We start from the raw sequence: 20,607 nt of genomic DNA, 5'->3' as shown, positions 1-20,607 counted from the left end.
GTTCTTCATTGCATATTGCTAACATTGAAGCACAGTACTGAACTCTGGCTAGTTTGTTTCTGCAGTTCAAAGGTTGTCCAGTTTGTATCCAGTAGGGAAAACCACCAATGTTTTTGAACATTCTTCGCACTGACGTATTGCTAATATTCAGTTTAAGAGAAGCTCGCATTAGACTTCTTTTTGGTGACTGTAACACTTGCTGCTACACTCTTCCGTGGTTTTCATTTGTACAGATAGTAGTTGGGCAACCTGGAAAGCCCTTTCACTGAATCAAAACAGTACCTGTTCTACAAAATTGTTCAACCACTATAAGAATCATAGCATTACTAGGCAGGTTTTTGTGGAAATCTTCTTCAAAACGTAATGCAGTGCATGACAAGCTTGGCCCCCCAGCACATCCAATTCCGTATGAGATAAAATAATGCTCTACAATAAAAACTTTCTCTACCGTTGTTAGTACCATGTAGCAAAAACTAACCTCAAATAAGAAAGAAGTAATGAACATGAAGCCATGGCCACAATCTACAATTGAATCAGCTGATCGAGAAGGAAACTACAGCTGATTCAGTTTCAGTACTGTTTATTATGGCTAATACTGTAGTATTCATTGTATTTGATCTTTACTGGTGAAATACCACTCATCAGATAACCAATAAATGAATCTCATATTTGGGTCTTAAGGCTCAGATGGGGCCACTGTTTAAACAATAAAACATCCTTCGGTAGATAACGTTGCTGCTGCTTGTAGTATGTAATATGATCAGCAAGGAATTGTCCCAGTGGGGTACTTATTTCTGGAGGTGGAGCTATACAACCCTTATGGTCATATTCTTCGATTATTCATTTAAAACCAAAATTGTTACAATATACTCCAACACAGGTACTTAAATTTTTTTTTAATCCTTGGTATAGTCGTATGTCAATTAAACCAAAATACAATCATTTTAGATATTACTACAGCTGGTTTCAATTGGATTTGTATTCAAAGACAATTAATTTTTTAACAGTAGTAGTTCATGAGTTAATGAATAGATTTGGAAAAATTTCACTTCATTATAATTGTTAAAATTTAGATTTGAAAACTTTCCATATATGGAGGATGTGTCTTAGAATTAAATTGTAACTCATGCAAGCAACAAATAAATCAATGTCTTCCACTTAGATATTGTTCAATAATTATTGTATCCTGAGTGTATTGTAAATATATATTAAATCACAATCATATAGCTTTATTATTTCTTTCCTTACTGAATGATTGTTAATAAATCCACTAACTCATACATAAACTCAATTTGTACAAAATTATTTACCAAATGATTTTTAACTTTCTTTTGAAGGAAATATCCGATGGGCAGTCAATGAAAACTCTTATGTAAAGAAAGTAAGTTGAATATTATTTAATGGTTTAGACTATATCAACATTGAAAAAATACAAATACGTTTTTAACAGACTTTTTGTGGTCTTATCTGACCATCTCCACGGAAAATGGCCTATTCAGGAATTGTATCAAATGAAATTAAGAAAACTGTACCATCTCTAATTCAGATCAAAAGTCTCATGCTTTTGATTGTGTTGTCTCCAGTTTTTCAATTGGGTTATCCTGACAAAAAAAGCAGTTTGATAACAAGACCAAGTACACATAGATATAAATGTATCTGATGTCTTTTACGAGATAAAAACATACAGAATATGGAAGGAAAGACAAGATGATGGGCTTAAAAACTTCAAGCAAAATTTAAAGTTTGAAGGTCATATCTTATGGACAGACAGTCCGATAGAAATTAAATGTTTCGAGCCTTGAGATGTGATAGGCTTCACGACAGCTCAGCCAAATACAGGAGATGTAGCTGACAATAACACAATACCCGTCATGGCTGGGTTGGCTTCCTGTGTGAACATCTTTGTGCTGGATAACTTGATGTGCCACACATACTTGTAAGACGATGCCAAATAATATCTCTATCTTTTGCGATGTACGACCCCTGTATAACTTTCAAAGCAATAAACTAGTCCTTTTTATATTTTATAAACAAATAAATGTATATATACATAGACTACATAAATAAATTATGTACATTTTATTTATACAGAGTGTAACAAAAAAGTTGGGCTCGCTATGTATTTTCAAATTCTGTGTGTGATTCTAAGCTAAAAACGAAGAATAATTTTTTTCCAATTTCTACTTTGTTTAGCTGCTAACCACCATTTTGTATTTTTTATAAACAAATTATTATTTCTAAAACTAGTAAAGCTAAAGAAACCAGATTTGGCACATAGGTTTGAATAGGTAAGAGGAAAATAAAAAAAATAATTGTGTTATTTTCTTTAATATTAACAAAATGGCGTCTGTTGAAAATCTTAAAAGTCAAATAACAAAAAATCCAGTATAGTTATAAAAAATGTACTATACACCAACTACTTGACATTTTATTACAACTCTAACAATACTTGTTTCAAGGGAATCCGTCTAGGCATAAGTGAGCACAATCACTTTAAAGACACGCTTGCTCAAGCTGTGAGCAGCAAACATTTTGTCCTTTGATAGGTATCAGCTGTTATACATTGGTTATAACGTTTTTAAAAGTTACCGACTATTTTGAAATTTTTATAACAATTCCAACGGTACTTTTTTTTATCAAAATCCATCAATGCATAAGCGATTACGAACACTTTTAAGATATTCTTGCACAAGCTGGGAGTACCAAACATGTCAAAGTTGAGAGTTAACTCTTGTTTGTTGTTCCTGGCTTCTACATAGTGCAGTCATTGAAGCATTATTGCTCCGAATTTTTTTACTGTGAACCGAATTGGCATAAAATTTTGGAATTAGGTTCATCTTACCCTTAACTTTCAAAAGTGAAAATGATTAGAACTCCGCAACCACCCTGGGGGTGGTTGCCACCCCTTCTCGGGGGTGAATTTATTTTTTTCCAAGTAACCTCGGATATCGATAGAAGGCCTACTTTTAAGCAAAAAAATCATCTATAACGTTTTTCGAAAAATCCCATACTTTTCAAGTTATTGGCCAATTGAAAATTCGCAATTTTTTCACGTTTTTCATCGGTTTTTTTGCAAATATCTCCAAAAATATACGTTTTATCGAACATTGTATAAAGAACACAATTGTAGCAGGTACAACAATAAACCATTTGGTTTTTTTATAAAGTACTCTAAGTGCAATATTAAGCTAGATATTAAGAATCAAAGCCGTTTTTTATTTTTGTCTGAAAATTTAATCGATGTGGTCAATGCCATCTAGCGGCGAGCAGATGCATTTTAGGCATTCTAATAAAAAAGAGTTTTATAGTGCTTGAAATAAGCTTTAAAATGAGCACTATTAAAAGTCTTTTGCACGTAAAATAAGTGAACTGTATTGCAAATAAGAGGAGCATCTAATGTTTTTTCTTTTAAATCAATGGGTTTCATAAGTGCCATTTCCACCAAAATTAAAAATTCCGCCTAGAATCTACTTTATCATGAAGATTTTGATAGATTTTATCAGTTTGGCTGCTTCAGGAGACACATATTTTTCAAAAAAGTCACGATTAAGAAAAGATTCAAATTTTTTTTTAAAACACCTTTTCTCATAATATCTAAAAAATGACGACATATTCGTATAAAAGTGTAGGGATTAAAAATGTAGGTATATTTCTGACAAACAATTTGGATTTTTACATTTTTTTTTTCAAAGAAAAATTGACGGAAATATGATTGTTTAAAGAGCGCGTGCCAGCGCAATCACAGCCTCTCTTAAGCCCTTTAACCCTTCACCGTTTGAGAAAAAGGTTTTTTTACTATATATTGCAATAAAGGATGTTGTAGCTCTTTTAAATACCTTTAAAATGGTTTTTTTTAATTGTGATAGCATGAAAATTGAAGGAGTTATGGTCAAAAAACTTATCATATTTTCTTCTGCTTAGTAACTGAAAATTTCGGACTGTGAATATTTGGAGCAATGTGAAAGTACGCAGTATAATAGAGATCCAAAAACTATTGTAATGTGTATATATATATATATATATATATATATATATATATAATATATATATATATATACATAATATGGCTCATATATTTTGGAAACGTAGGCATGAATACATACCAACGTTCTTATATGTATACATTTGAGTGTATTTTATAAAATTTGTAAATATATTATTCAATAAATGGCAATTTTTTACTCTAAATTAAATTATTTTGAAATATGTAATCATATATATTTACTGTTTTAATTTAGGGGTAGTTTTAAGGGTAGAAAAGCTTAAGAATATGATAATCATTTTCGAGAGTGTGGAATAATATTTAAATCCTTTTCAATTTTATAAAAACAATTTTTTAACAATTTTTTATCAAGAGGTAGATTTCAAGGGTTTGAAAGGGGGTTAAAAATTTTGATAATTATTATAGAGAATATAAAAATATTACTTACTCTATACTTACATCTGTCATACGAAAGTATTTTTTTTGTGATTTTTTGCAATTTAGGGGTTGTTTGCAAGGGTTGTAAGATTTTCAAGGGGTTGAAAATAATTTTTAATATGAGGTAATTGTGTTAGAAAACACTTTACAATTTCACCACTTACTATTAAACATGTTTTGTAGCGGTAAAATGGCTCAATGTCGATTTTTTCCATTAAGGGGTTGTTTACACCCCTTAAAAATAATAGGCGGAGTTCAGATCATTTTCACTTTTGAAGTTAAGGGTAAGATGAGCCTAATTCCAAAATTTCATGCAAATCGGTTCACAGTAAAAAAATTCGTAGGTAAGACCGTATTTTTCGCTTCAATGACTGCACTAGGGAATCTTTAAAGTGGTTGATCTCACTTATGTATTGACGGATTTTGTTGAAATAAATACCATTGGAATTGTAATAACATTGTCCAAATAGTTGGTACCTTGTAAATTTTCTATAATTGATGTATTACAGCTGATATATATCAGAAGCCAAAGTGTTTGCTGTTTCTGCCTTGTGCAAGCATACCTTTAAAGTGGTTTGCTTGCTTATGCCGTGAAGGATTTTGATGAAACTAGTACTGTTAAAACTGCAATAAATTCTCCAAATAGTTGATGTCTGGTACATTTTTACAACCATACTGATTTTTTGTTATTTGACTTTAAAAATTTTCCACCATTAAAGAAAATAACACAATTATTTCTCTTATTTTCCTCTTACCTATTCAAACCTATGTGCCAAATTTGATTTCTTTAGCTTTACTAGTTTTAGAGCTAATATTTTTTGTAATATAAATGGCGGTTAGCAACTAAACAAAATGGAAATTAAAAAAAAAGTTATTCTTCATTTTTAGCTTCGAACCACACATAAAATCTGAAAATAAATATATATAAAGAATAAATGTAGATTTAGTTCAGAATTAAAAACACAAATATTACAACACTGCAGATGTTTAATTGGGTAGATTTCAAAGGAATCTAGCTATTGCGATCATCCTCGTAATGGAAGTTAAAATATTTACTTAACCACTTAACAATATTTATTGTTTTTGTTTCAAAATAAAAATCCTCAGAAAGGTAATAAAGAAGAAAACTTAAAACAAAAAAGTTGTGGAAAGTCCAAAAAATGGGATTATTTATTTTGCAGATTCAGCAGACTTTAGGTTACTTGTACTAAAACAAATCTTGAAACTTGGTAACCAACTTTTGTATGCGTTATTTACATACAGTAAAAATTCAAATTTTCATAAGTACGGTATATATTTTAAAGGAAAAACCGGGGCTGGATTTACATATGGCCTTGAAGCGCTATATTCCACAGTAGCAAATTTCAAGAATATTTATGTATACATACATGCACACACGCACTCGCACTGCACAACAAATCTTTAAGAACAAAGATGAATGAAGGTCCAAAAGGGCAAGCCTATAGTAGTACGTATTACTAGTAGTAGTATTGTTACTAGGATTAAAATAGGGTTTTATTGCAGTTTAATTTTATTCTTTAGCTGGCAATTGTATATTTTAGTACAGTTATCTCTCATAAACGATTAGTTAAAAATTTATTGGTTCGACACTTGCAATTCTAATTCACACTTAATGTAAATTTCTTAGAGAAAAGTTAACATATTTATTCTAAGTGCGATCATGAAAACATCTGCACTAGCTATACAATCCTCTATACACCAAGTGGTTGCTGCAGATTTCGGAATTTTGCTAAAACTGTGCAACGATCTCTATGAAATACAGTGAATGCAAAAAACAGAGTGTAGGGGCCTTGACTGATGTCACCAGTTCTATCATACCTCCTCCCCCCCCCCCACCACGTTAACATTGCTGTGCAGTATACAGTGTACATTGATTACGGTTGCGAAGAAAGCTGCTATACTAACATTTCATAACAATAAACTTTTGTACACTTAATAAACAATATGTTTTCTTTTTAAAGCAGTTTTAAAGCACTTTCATAGAATGTTAAAGCGGTTTTCATAATGGTAGTATTGATAATTTAACTGGATATGTTAAATTATTATTTAATATCAATTTACAAGAACCCGCAACCACTACATTGTAATTATTTTATTTTATTTCATCCTATTAAAATGGCTTGTTAATTTTATCCCAACACTTTAGTCTAATAATTCACTCCTCTTATGTGTGTGTTAAAAAAAATTATCTGCAACCAAAATAATGGTATTTCCCCTTTCTTGTTTTAATGATTAATATTTCAAAAATCGGTATAAATTTAATACATATGTATGTTTAAACAAATTTTATTAATAAGTCAGTAAAACTTGTAATGTCTAAACTGTTTTGCATATGGTTAAATGACCATATTTTATTTTACTATGCTCTAGAAACTATTTATGCATATTATTAATTAAAATTAAAATTTGTTTATTTCCAAATTCTAAATTTATTTCCCCTCACTAGCAAGTTACAGTCAGTTAGGTGTCCAGTAAAAAATAAGGAATGTGATTCGTTAATTCCATTTCCTGTCCTCATTGTTGAACTAATTATTTTACTACTTCCAGAATCATCAATTACCTTCCACCAAGGATAGCAGGAGAGGACAGTGTTAGCTAATTTTTTATAACACTCCCAGTAAATTATTCTCAAAAACTCAAACTTTAATTCAATTGTTTAAGTATCTCATTGTTTCTATTCCCTTTTTTAATAAAAACGACACCAGTGGTAAGACAGATTTTGTATTTTCCAACATAATCCATTTTGAACTTTAAAACCTTAAAAAAGAATGATAATTTCCTTAAAATTCAAGAACTTTAACTTTTAATTCAACACGCCTACAAGAACTTTAATGCTTAGTTAGTGTAGAATATTTTGATAATTCTTTGACGTAATTTCTAGAAAGCTCTACCATGCTAAATCTTTTGCTGAGAGTTGTTTTTCACATTAATTCACGAGTTGTTTTGAGATCATGAGTTGTTTTAGTAATGATCTTATTTTATGAATTACATTCTATTTTTAAGTAGTGGTATTTTTTAATTACTGTCGGAGTTTAATCAGTACATCTTTAATACTTTTCCATAATATATCAATACTAGCACTTAGGACTGGTCTATAAATAAATAATAAGCAACAACTTTTTTTTTTTTCACAATGGCAATTCTCAAAAGAAATTTATTAAAATTGCACCAGTAGTAGCTATCATGGTTTCCTGATCAATCAGCTGGATACAGTGGCCAGTACAAGGATAGTTCCGATCTGTGTATATCACATAGTTAAATAAAATTACAATAATTTGGCTCTTTGTTTGAAGTTTGTTTTTGACAATGGAAAGATTGTGAAGGAAACAGGATTTTTCTGGACATTTGCCATCGTTCAGTGATACAAAAAATCAGTAACACTATGTTTCGAAATCTGAAATTTGATCTCTTCTTCAGGTAAATAACTAACCTTAGAAGATTAGTTAATATATAATATATTAATTTTCTGCTGTATAAACTGTCATGCATGAGATGCTGTCACGCTGAAGATAATCAGAGGAATGTACAACAGAATTTCACCAGGTGTTTAGTGTAGGGAGGAGGATATCATCTGCTTTTAAAACTGAAAAGTGTTTAAGGAAGAGCCATGTAATGAGTCTCTAGTTGTTTTTGTTATTTATTAACGATTTATCAGTTTCGGGAATATTAAGGTAAATAAAATTCTGCTCTCGCCTAGCTTTGGTGCTGCTTTGTGCTGATGGTAACATTTTCAAACATCCTTCAAGACAGTACCTATCACTTAAAGATTAAATTCTACAGGTCCTGATCATAACTGCTTCCAGCTATTACTGTGAACTAGGGAACATAACTTGACAATAATAAATACTGTAAATTCACCTAATGATAACTTCTTACTATCTTGGAAGATAAGTAGTTCCACTTTTAATGGTCTACAACTTTATTACATATCATTTTCATCCTTTTAAATCTTATATCTATTCATCCTTTAAATCTTATATCTTATATTATTAAATTACATTGGAGGACGAATGCAATGGGTTTTAAGACAATGTGAATCTTATTACTGATGTAAATAAAAACCAATTTGAAAACAATGCAAAGAAATTTAACCAAACTTTTATAAAAATAAGTAAATAATATTTTAAAAAACACACACATTAATAATTTATGAGCAAAACTAACGTAGCCATTTAATTCCAAATTTCTTATGTACATAAAACCTACTCAGAAACCACCTGGAACTTCTGACACATAAAAATATCAGTTACCTGATTTAAAAACAACACATGATTACATGACGAACTCATACCTTACTCTGAAAAAGATACAATGACCAATTAAATAATGAATAAATTAATTTTCCTAATATTTTAACTGCTCACTTAATCCACAATCAAACATGTACATAATTTTCCGATGTAAATAATGATATTACAGTTAACACACCACGGTGGTTGTAAAATGGATGCCATGGTTACCCACAAGGCAGAGAAAGCCTACATGGGACAGTTCTTGGTGCGGTACTAAACTGTTCTGTACCTTCTGGCTCAGTTCACCTTTTGGGCTCAACATTCACAATAACTAGAACTCGCACATAGCATATCTGGTGAATAAGAGTGCTCCATCGTTTTGATACCATTTTCGACCAAACACTCTAGAGTTTTTGCAACAGTGTGAGAAGAGGCATTGTCATGGTCCAAAATTAAATACTTGATGTTCAAGTCATAAAGAATTTCTGGTAAGCACTGTCTAGAGTACCAACTTGCTGTGATGTTCTTTGTCCCTTTAGCATAATAGCCTTCAACACTCCTGAAGAAAACAAGAGTATATTACTTTCATCACCGATGGTCCTTTCTTGACCATTGTGAGGGTAGCTTTATTTCCAAGTGAATGCTTCGGTGTGTATGGAGCTACCAGAAAACTTCCTTTCCATTAACTAATTACAAAACATTCAAAAAAGATGAAAATGGGGAGGTTATGAACAATTAACAATGAACAATCTAACGAATTAATCCAGACTCTGTGGTTGCAACACTAGCAACTAGTATTTCCCTTGGGGTATTGCAATCGTTGGTGCTATCAGGAGAAAAAATATCTGTGTAAAGCAACCATTGTACAATGGGGGGAGTCAGACTCGACCAAAATTTTTAATCCTACAAGCCAACCATAAGAATGAAAAACTGTATTGCCAGCTACTTCCTGCCTGTACTTCCTCTAAAGCCCCATTTACACTGCCCAAACATCCCCGAGCATCGAGCATCGAGCATTCGTGATCGTAGCTCGCCGGTTTTCAACGAGCACGAACGCAAACGAGCCCTCTGTTTACACTGCTCGAGCATTTGTGTCGATCAGTTTCTCGTGAGCGTTTGCAGTGAATATTGATGATGGCACCCGGACTGTCAAAACTTTTCCGCTGCGGCCGTCCTCATCCTGTTACAGGAGGAAACGCGAGGAAGGAAAAGGCGACGCGTGTGGGAGTCTTCATTTTTGAAAAAGAGGAACCACACTATTTTGCTGAGAGATTTGAAAGAAGACCACGGAGGGCTCTTCGAAAACTTCAGCCGAATGTCGTTAGACGATTTCACCATCATATTGGGAAGGATAGAAGGGAAAATTGCCAAAACCGACACCAACTTCCGAGAGTGCGTTCCTGCATCAGTCCGGTTGGCGATAACTCTTCGATTTTTAGCAAGTGGTGACTCGTACGGTAGCCTCATGTATCTCTTCAGGGTTTCAAAGCCTACAATTTCTTTACTTGTTCCTGAAGTCTGTCGGGCCATCGTAGAAGCACTACAGGAGTACACTACAAGGAAGCCAACAAGGAGGTTATTTTGCTTTTGACGGTGTCGTATGTCGTCTCCAACTGCGTCGCTATAGCTTCCCAAGCGTCATTTTTTTTAATTTTGTTGAAGTACAGCTTGTGGTTCGGCTGCCACAGCTCTGGGTGCCCCTCATAAAGAGAAACTAAAAGGAGGCACTTTTCATTCTCCCACTCCATGCTGCTTTCACGAAAAATTACTACACAGAATAAACTAAAGAAGGAATTCCACACTCGAAATGGGAGACGTGTGAACTCGACAGCCAGTAGGCAAGAACAGAATTCGGTGAACGCTGTTCGAAGAAACCCGAGGTGTTTATACTGAGCGAGCGGCGAACGAGCATCCCTTTGATGATTCGCCGGAAAACCGACATCGGGCGGATCAGGCTCGAGCACGAACGAGCATTCGATTCGACCTTGCTCGGCTCGCCGAAACTGTTTACACTGCCTGAGCCTCGAACGAATGATCGTTCGTCACTCCTGTTTGCGACGAATGCTCGGGCAGTGTAAACGGGGCTTAAGCTGCAGTATGAATAACGCATACCTACTCTACAAACTAATTCCAACTGGGAAACTCTAAGGAACTTTAGACTTCCTAGGATGTATTAGGGGGATGTTAAAGTGTATCTTGGAAGAAAAATGGATCTTCCATCACTTGGAAAGCCACTCAAGCCAATAAATAGGTAGTTTCAGATGGAGTTACATATTTGATTACTTCTAGTTTCACTCAGATACGATGTGCAGTGTTTCATAAAAATACTATCTTACTAAGAAATGTACATAATGTTGTGTAGGATGCCATGCCAACTGATTTGTAAAGTTTCACACAATATAATGTTAATATATATAAACAGCACTATATACTATTAATAAATATATTCTCTTACAATCATTAAATGTATTTTTAGTACAGTACTTTGGTATTATCCGGAGGCAACTATATTTAAAAGTTGTTTTGCTTTTAGTGACCCCTAAAAAACTACATTATTAAAAAGAAGTTTATTTGTCTTACTGTGAACATTGCGTGCCAAATTTAAAGACAACCTTTACGAGGTCGGGAATGTACTGATCAAAAGTGCCCCTGTCCATCAGTAAGGGCTTTGATGGCACCTTTTTTGACGCCACCTTGCACTTCTGGTGTAAGAAAACTTTCTTCAAGATAGTACCCAAATTTGCACAGGTCATGTGAGTGCTTGTTAACTTTTTATATTTATAATATGTACACAATGTAATAGCCTAATAAATAGTAGATAGGGACAGAGTGTCCTTGCCGATGTCGCTTCCTTGCCGATCGGAGGCAGAAAACAAGAACCGATTGTCATAACATGCAATTTTTACAGTAAGTTAAATAAAGTCTGTTCTTTCTAATAATGTATTTTTTTAGGGGCACACATGTGTAATAAATGGCACACATTCGAATCAACTATCAACACTAATGACCAAATTATCGATTAGAATGATTGAAATGCTGTCAGACATGTTTTCCCTGTAAAGTAATAATTGTAAGTAAAAAGTTGCTCAAACTTACTATAAAAAAAGTTGTGTTATTTTCTATAATCTAAAATGTGTATATTTCTTTAATATACCAAAATAATTCTTCACTATAATACAATCTTAAAAGCCTATAACTTAATTCAGTTCCATTTTACTGTTTCAAATTAATTCACACAAAGTTAAATCATATGTATAGTTTTTAAGTAAAGGTCTATTATTTAGGCCTTCATCAGAAATTCATTTGTTGACATTTCGTTGGTTGGTAGTGTTATTAAGGCCTAGGTCTGACCAAATTATTTTGATCCAAATCAGAGGCAACAGGTACAACATTTGGAGGCCTACCTCTTTTTCCACTACAAGGCCTACATGCAGAGATCGAGGGCAAGTCCAGGTCATCAGAGGAATAATCTGCATTATTATCAGAAAGTACACAAACTGAGTCTTTCGTCCGTGTCATCGACTGGATCACAAATAACTTCTTCACTACCAAATCTGAATTCGCACTGGAATCCTCTGATTTTGAAATGTTATCAACAAAATCATCAGTTTGTCTTCCAAAACGTTCAAACCATCTTTAAATAATCCACTAAACAGTGTATTTTTACTCACTGGTGACCTATCCCGCTTTTACTCATTTTACTAAGTTTAAAACAACAATAAACAATAAAATTGTTATGAAAACGAGAGAACTGTGTAAAACAAGTCATATAAACAAACAGTACGATCGGCACTACAATCTAGACTGTGACAAGTAATCCAAGTGCTGCACGACTGAAATAAAACAAATACAACCCAATAAAAATTCCATGGAGTATTAAAACGTTATGAGCGTATAGAGCAACTAACAGACTATCATTAGATCGAATACCATGGCGGTCTGATGTACTATAAAAATTAGAAAGAAAAATTTGTATGTATATATTATTATTAATTGATATTCCTATTATGTAATTTGATACAATATTTTGTTCTCTGTATTTTTAGTTAGTCATAAATTTCGAGGATTCGATAGTCACAAATATCGATGGTTTGATTGTGGTGATGGCCGTTTATTATACTGCAGCCTTTTTTATTGTAGAAAATGCCAAAGTATTTTATATTTTGACTCTTGATATTCAATAAGAATGAAAATACAATGTAATATGCTAATTTTGTAGTGATACTACAGACTCATTACTTTCTTTGCCATATGCATTTACATGTATCCTTAATATAGGGATCAACAGGTGAATTGCCCCACGTAGGCTCCTGCAACTAACATCCCATTTTTGGGGCACTTATTTCATGATTTATAAAGATTATGGATTAAAAACATTTCATTCGTGTTAAGGCTAGGTAACTCAGAAAACTTTTGAAGAGAGCAATAAAGGTTGTGCATTTATGAGTTAAAGTGAATTATATCTCTGTTGAATTCCAAATAAACACGTAAAATCAGTAGCGCAGAATGATGCTTCAGAACTAAAGCAATATTTGAAATGTTCAACTCTGGAAATGAACTAACCTTTAACAAATCATAGTCCGAAATTGCTGACATCATGAATTTGATCTCCATATCAGTAGGGTTAACGATCGGAATAGCCAATCACAATTTCAACATTAATAATGTATTATGCTTATCCTCCTGACAAGATTATAATATGGTTTTAAGAAGTGCAAACAACTACGCATTTTAACCCAGATACTGGTGACGATCGCTGCAGCGGTGGTCAAACATTGCTGTGAAAAAGCCACTTTATAAAGTAACTATACAATGCTTTTTGGCTAAAGTAATGGTAGCATTCGACAGTGAATAAATAAATGTTTCGATTAGTATGAGTTCGGTACTTTTAGATCTTTGATACAAGTCAGAGAGAAGAAGAATATCATATTTAATTTTCATTCTTTTAATTTCTTTGATGTTGTTTACATATTGGTTAGTTTGTTTGTTTATGTTTCTTGTTGCAAGTATTTAGGCTAATATTATTTGAAGGTATTATTTAGTCAAGTGGCATAAACATGTTTTGAAAAGTACTTCTCTTTCACGGGAGTGATGAAGTGAAACAAATAATTAGTGTTTTGTTTCAAAATAACCCAAGTTTCGTAATCTATGTACATGTCCTCACATATTGAGTGTCAAGTTTGTATTTTAGCAAGTTTCATATGTTGAATTTTACCAAAATTTTATGCTTTTGAAATGGATATGTACTATTTAGATCAAACTAATGGACAGTTGCAACAAAGTGAACCAGTAGACTATGACAGCAGTGGTGAATCTGGTTATGCCTAGTGTAGGATCTCGGTGCCCCAACCGAAACTAGGGTTATAATTGTACATTTTTACAACAATTAGTTCACAATATAGATTGTGGATAAATAACATTTAATTTTTTTAAATGAGAAGACAATTTGAACATTGCTTCTTATTTTGAAGATATAAAGTTTGACATGTAAGAAAATGTATGCTTTCCAGATTCATACATATGATGAGTTATGCTACATAATTTTGTAATTGTACTTGTTATGATAAATTGTATGTTATTGCTAACTCATATGTAATGTAATACTGTTTCATTTAAGGAATAACTATTATTGTTGCAATATAACTTAGTATGTTACAAGGGTAGTGTATGTACATTTTCATAAAAAGTGCTCTGTTGCAAGTTTCATTAATATAAAACTAAAAATGTATTAAATAAGTCCATCAAACTATATATTTTCTGAAACTAGAGAAATATATAAATGACTTTGATATTTTTGAATTTTGATTTAGTACAAATATACCAATTCTGTAAGTATGGTCCAACCCCCTAAAACAAAAAAACTGTTAAAAAGTCTTATCATTATTCTCGGATAGACAACTTTGGCTGTTGACTCCACTGATAACCCTTTATGGAATGGATCCTATAAACTAAATTTCAAATGCATAATTGTCTTAGGTCTATGTAAGGTACCAGTAAGATTAAACGCCGGGGCGGCAAATCACGAATTTGACGTTACCAACGTATTCTGCTCACCCTCCTGAACAAAAAATATATATAGTACTATGGGGTGCAAATGACAAATAACATGATTTTAGGGGGTATATTGATAAGTGGTAAAGTTTCTAATGTTTTAATGTTCAGTTTGTGTGCTGTGTCTGGATAATCTGTTTACTTGAATATTATCTGCGGCCGGGACTGATAGCAGCCTGATAGCATACCTGTTATCTGAGTTGTCCGGGGCATAGGTCAGTTCTACACAAGATATCGTGTTCAGTAGGTCGGATTGAGTGAGTGAGTTTACAATGATGAATCAACCATCCACTAGTTCAACCAACCCTAGTGAATTGTGTGTGTCGGAGTGTTTCGTAGGGCACGTAAAGAGCTTACGTTTTAACCGAAACGAAATTATCTCTTTTTTAATAGAACAGGGCATTTTTAAAAATGAGTGTATTTGTTCGTCGTGCGGTCGAGTGGTGTTTTTAAACCGGGAGACTGTGTCGTTTCGTTGTGATAGACCACTTTTTTGTTGCTGCTGTTTAGCTATATCCACCAACACACTAATGGTAAGTGTTCTCTGTTAATATCCATCTATATATTTGAGTTTTTAATGATTTATTTAGTTTTTAAACTTTACATAATTGCCTTTGCATTACATTTCAATTTATATTTTTGATCAGCCCCTCTAGAATTTTATATTTTACTGATAGGTACTATCTCGAGGGATGTTTTTCTTTTATTGACATCAGCGCGGGGCAGCACCGAAGGTGCTGCCGAAGCCCGCGCTGATGGCCGGAGGCACTCGTAATTAATTTTTTTCTCGAAATTAAGAAAAACATTATTAATTTTGATCAAAATTCTGCTCATTTCTGTAATTTCTCATTTACGTTTGCAAAGATGGCGGCGCAACCGATGACGTCATCACGAGGTTCAATCATTGGCCACAAAAGGTCACGTGACGCTAGACGTGGATGTAGAACATGGAGATATTACTGGAAAGTTATTTAATTTTTTATTTTCTAGAACTTCGTTATTTCTCATTTCCACCCCATCAAACCTTATACTTTTTTTTATATAGGACGATTCCAATAAGTTAAGAACGCAAAACTCGTATTTTTCCGCCCCGGCGGTTAATATGATAATTACCTAAATTTGAAAGTTATGTTTATATAGCTTTAGATAATGTAGGTAAGTAAATAATATATTTCATACATTAAAAGGGTAGGGTACGATAAGCGGACCCGGTTTTTTTATATCGAAGAATATAGTCATCGATACCTAATATTTGCATCTCAAATCCTAGACTATCAATCGATATAAAAGTACCTCCCTCAATAACAATCATGTTTTAAACTAAAATATGAATTTAATATTTACAGTGATCAAACAAATTATTATAACCAAAACTAGGAAAACTGAAGACAACCATATTTACTCCTCTCACAGTTACAGTTGTTTCTTTCCCACAAATTTCACATAATGGGTATTTGGTACGAGTCAAACATGTTGAAGCCACGAAAAAGCAACGTTGTGTAGTTTTCTAAAATTGACTGCCATTTTTAATAATCATAATTACTTATGTAAAATTGAAATATTATCCTATGTGTATTATTTTAGAGTGTTACAGCTGTTGATATAGATTATTTAAGTAAATAGTTCAAAATATTAATCAGTATCGATTGATTATATCAATGGTTATGATTAAGTAATATCATTTGCCAATTTCGATATAAAAAACTGGGTCCACTTATCTAACCCTACCCCATTTAAATAAAGGTACATAGTCCAAGGTATTTCAAAAATAAAAGAAAAGTACCAAAAATAAGCCTGCCATTTGAATAAATTTAAACTGGCAGTAGCCTACCATTTGTCAGTTGATGTTCTAAGAATGCATAAACACTTCAACTAAAGTGAACATTATATAAATTCTAGCTTTGGGGTAAACTATAAACTAACCTCTTCTTAACTTGTTATCATATAAAAATAACTATGTTACTCTGAATGATGAAGAACTTGCCATACGAGTTTTAATACGAAATAATAATATTCCATTCCCTCCTAACGATCAGGAAATACAAGCCTAACCTTATCTTTTTTGATGAGGGTAGTCTGACAGACCTGTACCACTGTTATTTTTGATGCGTTACTGCTGTTACTATTTGATGGACTGAATTATGCCTGTCAGTCAGATAAATTGCAGTATCAATAGCTGAATTATTATCAGTGAAGATATAATCATCCTTAAAAATGTTTATTATATTGTCATCGGTTTACAGAATACAGACGCCTATAAATAGTAGTAAAATATTTAGTAACAAGTTTAACTTACATTTGCGTTTGCTTTGTATTAATAATGACTCACGTCTACTAATTATGTATCATAATATAGCATGCATTCGCTTTGTAATATTTCAACCTATTTATATTGTTCTAAGCTTCTTACCCTCTCTTCCTTATTTCTTTCTCTTATTCTGTTCTCTCTTCCAACCGTATTCGTAATGCAACCTTGCATGTCCGTGACAAAATATCACAAACTTGAGTTACCAACGTTACATCTCTTAAAATTCCTTAGTTTACGCATATCTTGAATTTTATTTTTCTTCTGTAGTATTTATTTTCTATGCATGTCACTGTTGCAAAAATGTTATTTTTATCGAATGTCACTAGTTATCTCCAAAGGAATAAGGAATTATTCAGTAATTAATTATGTTATTGTTCCAAGTACATAAATTTTGAATGTAACGAACGCACATTCTGAAGCAGCGGGACAGCATAAGGTGCAGAAATGTTGTTTACTTCTATTTTTCGCCGCTTAGCCTGAATAAAATCAACTCAAAGAAAAACAAAGCACATTTTTAGATAAATTTAGATCTAAAGTAACTCCTCGCCATTCCAACATAAATCACATATATGTGGCCTTCTCAAAATCCGCAACCCTAATATCCCTATTAGGCCTATTATTAGGTCACTGGTAGGAAAAACTGACTCTTTATTAAAAATTCCAGGGATTTTGTAGAGAAGTTAAAAGCCCTGTAGTTGACTGCAACTGACAAAATAGTAAGTTTTCACGTTGAAAGCCTATTCATAAATGTAACAGTTTCAGAAACTCTGGAAATAATTGAATCACATCTCAAAGAAGACCAAACATTAAAGGAAATAACTAAACTCCTCAAGCCATTAATTATGGAACTGTTAGAATTATGTACTCAGTGCAATTATTTGGGATTACAGGGTCAAATTTACCGTCTAGATGAGGGAATGGCAATAGGTTTTCCAATGTCTCCTATTTTCGCCAAAATCTTTATGGAGCTTTTTTGTGGGCTCCAAACATCAAATGCTTTGTTTTTTCTTGATTGAATACTAAGTCATTATTTGAGCAGTAGTCGATCGCAAGATTTATTGCTACATACAATTAAATTTCCAAGTTTTCAATGGACTTGTTGGACGAGAGCATCACAGAGTCGTCGGCGTACATGTAGCATCGCCCATAGGGGCTGACGTGGGAAGTCATTAGTAAAGAGGGTACAAATTACTAGTCCCATGACCGACCCTTGTGGCACACAACTACAGACAGGTAGAGGGGTGGATCTTACTTTAACGATTTCATTGTTGCTGAGGTAACCAAGCTCCACAATTTGAATCCTATCACCCAAATAACTTGCGAACCACTGCAGGGCTTTTCCGTAAATGCCTAGCAAGCCGAGTTCCTTAAATATAAAGTCGTGGCTTAAGCAGTCGAATGCTTTGCTCATGTCAATGAAGATACCGGTGACATTGTTACCATTTTCAAGAATCGATAATATCTTCGATAAGGTCTACAAGAGCTGTGATGGTTGACTTGCCTTTATTGAACCCGTGTTGATAGTCTGTTGTTAGCTTATTAGCATTTAGGAATTGGAGCAGCCTCTTAAGGACGACTCTCGATAATCTTCGAGAAGGTTGGCACTAGTGAGATCGGCCTGTAGTTGTCAATTATGTCTTTTTTGCCTCGTCTGTGAAGGGGAACATCTTCGAAGTTTTCATCCTTGACGGGAATCTTCCTAGTTGGACGGATAGATTTGTTATGTGTAGAAGTGGTCGTAAGAGCTCCTCCTTGCATTGCTGAACTATTCTCGAAGATATCTCGTCGAGCTCTGTAAAATGTTTTATCTTCAATTTGTCTATTATTTTTTATAGTTCAACCGTGGACGTAATTGAAAACTCCAATAACTTTGGTTGTAAGCTATTATTTGGAACGGTTGAAGAAGATGGATTAAACTGATTTTGCTCTAGAATCTTTACTGTGACTGTGGTGAAGTACTCGTTAAAACTGTGGGCAATGCGGGGTCTACGACGGTCTTATCATCAACGATCAGAGATTTTATTTCTGGGCTGAATGTGAGTTTGGATTTACGTTCTTGATTGATGACGTTCCATATTGCTTTGATTTTATTATCGGTGGATGCTATGTATTCACCATTTCCCTTATTACGGGAGCTTTAAGTCATAAGCTTTCTTCAGACTATTTGCTTTGGCCTTGTCTTCCGAGCTATTATTTGCTAGGTACAGGTTGTTGGCTTGTATAAATTTCTCCTTTAAAACATCATAGCCAGCATCAGCCCTGATCTGCAGACCAGCTCATCACACTTTACTGACTTGGCGTTTCAGCCGTTTATTGTTTCACAGTTCTTCCCAATCAACTGTCACTGACCACACGAGCTCCTCACGCAGCTGAAGAATCGGGCGATCAAGCCCGGCGGAGAGAAAGAGAGGGAATGGAGGGGCCCCTCCTGCCAACTACAGATAGCCCGTGTATTGGAATAGTGGAATGAGCAGTCCGCGCGTTCTCGCTCCGTACTCCTCTGAATTTAATTTAGTTCAGGACATGGCAAACCTATTAAAATGTATCACGGTATTTTCAAACCCCTTTCCGTAGTTTACTACAGCATACATATATTTAAATTACATTTTCAAAGCTGGGTGTTGCAGGATGCAGCACAATTAAATTGCAGGCAATTAATCTGACAAACCTTAAAATGTACCACTGTGTTTTTAGCTTCTACTCTGAGTTAAACACCTTTCAGTAATTTGGTACAACATTAATTAGGTCAGTACCTGGCAAACCTATTAAAATATATCACTTTATTTTCAAACCCCTTTCCGTAGTTTAGTACAGCATACATATATTTAAATTACATTTTCAAAGCTGGATGTTGCAGGATGCAGCACAATTAAATTGCAGGCAATTAATCTGACAAACCTCTTAAAATGTACCACTGTGTTTTTAGCTTCTACTCTGAGTTAAACACATTTCAGTAATTTGGTACCGTACAACATACATATATATTACATTTTCAAAGCTGGATGCTGCAGGATGCAGCGCAATTAAATTTATTTCATTAAACCTTGATTTTACAACGTAATTAATAACAGGCAATTAATCTTGTCTACATACAAATAAACCAATACAACGGAGTATCGAAAGACCCAAAAAACGTAAGGAAGTCTAATGTAACAAAGTAACCTCGTTACATTCAGTGGTGTAGCTAGAAAAACATTAAGAGCCCTACTCGCAAAATTTAGAAATTTGTTCGTTTACAAGTGAATTCTCAATTTAATTGTACTTTTTTAATTTTCTTAGTCACTAAAATGTGATTGTAAGCATTCATGCTTGCAAATATTTAAACTTTTCAAAAGGTTCGAGACTAGTGTTCTTAGCATATTAGTTAAATAATTATCTTCAGGGTCTCCAAAAAAACAAAACCAACAATTAAGTAGAGTTTTTCAATTGCATCTTTTGTATTAAAATGTAAACCAATAAAATTGTGTTGTAACATTATATTTGGTTCATTGCATTTTCCAACTGCCTTAATCAAATAAATATAATTTGTAGGTTACATTACTATTAGTTAGAAATTATTCGATAATTGCCATGTA

At 33.3% G+C, this 20,607-nt stretch overlaps 1 protein-coding gene across 2 annotated transcripts in view; it reads right to left on the bottom strand.

Annotated features, from left to right (window-relative positions):
• LOC124362426 (plasma membrane ascorbate-dependent reductase CYBRD1) overlaps positions 1 to 17,203 on the bottom strand; it is a 116,681-nt gene extending 99,478 nt beyond the window's left edge. Inside the window, exon 1 of one of the 2 annotated variants that reach the window (XM_046816909.1) lies at positions 17,135 to 17,203. The gene's annotated coding sequence lies outside the window, so the exon portion shown is untranslated. Of the gene's footprint in view, positions 1 to 17,020; positions 17,036 to 17,134 lie in introns of those variants that run through there. The other variant, XM_046816910.1, reaches the window with a different exon arrangement.
• Positions 17,204 to 20,607: the final 3,404 nt, after the last annotated feature.

The sequence above is a fragment of the Homalodisca vitripennis genome, chromosome 5, assembly GCF_021130785.1.
Source record: "Homalodisca vitripennis isolate AUS2020 chromosome 5, UT_GWSS_2.1, whole genome shotgun sequence".
In the NCBI taxonomy this organism is placed as follows: domain Eukaryota; kingdom Metazoa; phylum Arthropoda; class Insecta; order Hemiptera; family Cicadellidae; genus Homalodisca; species Homalodisca vitripennis.
This window is presented reverse-complemented; position numbering and strand designations above follow the sequence as displayed.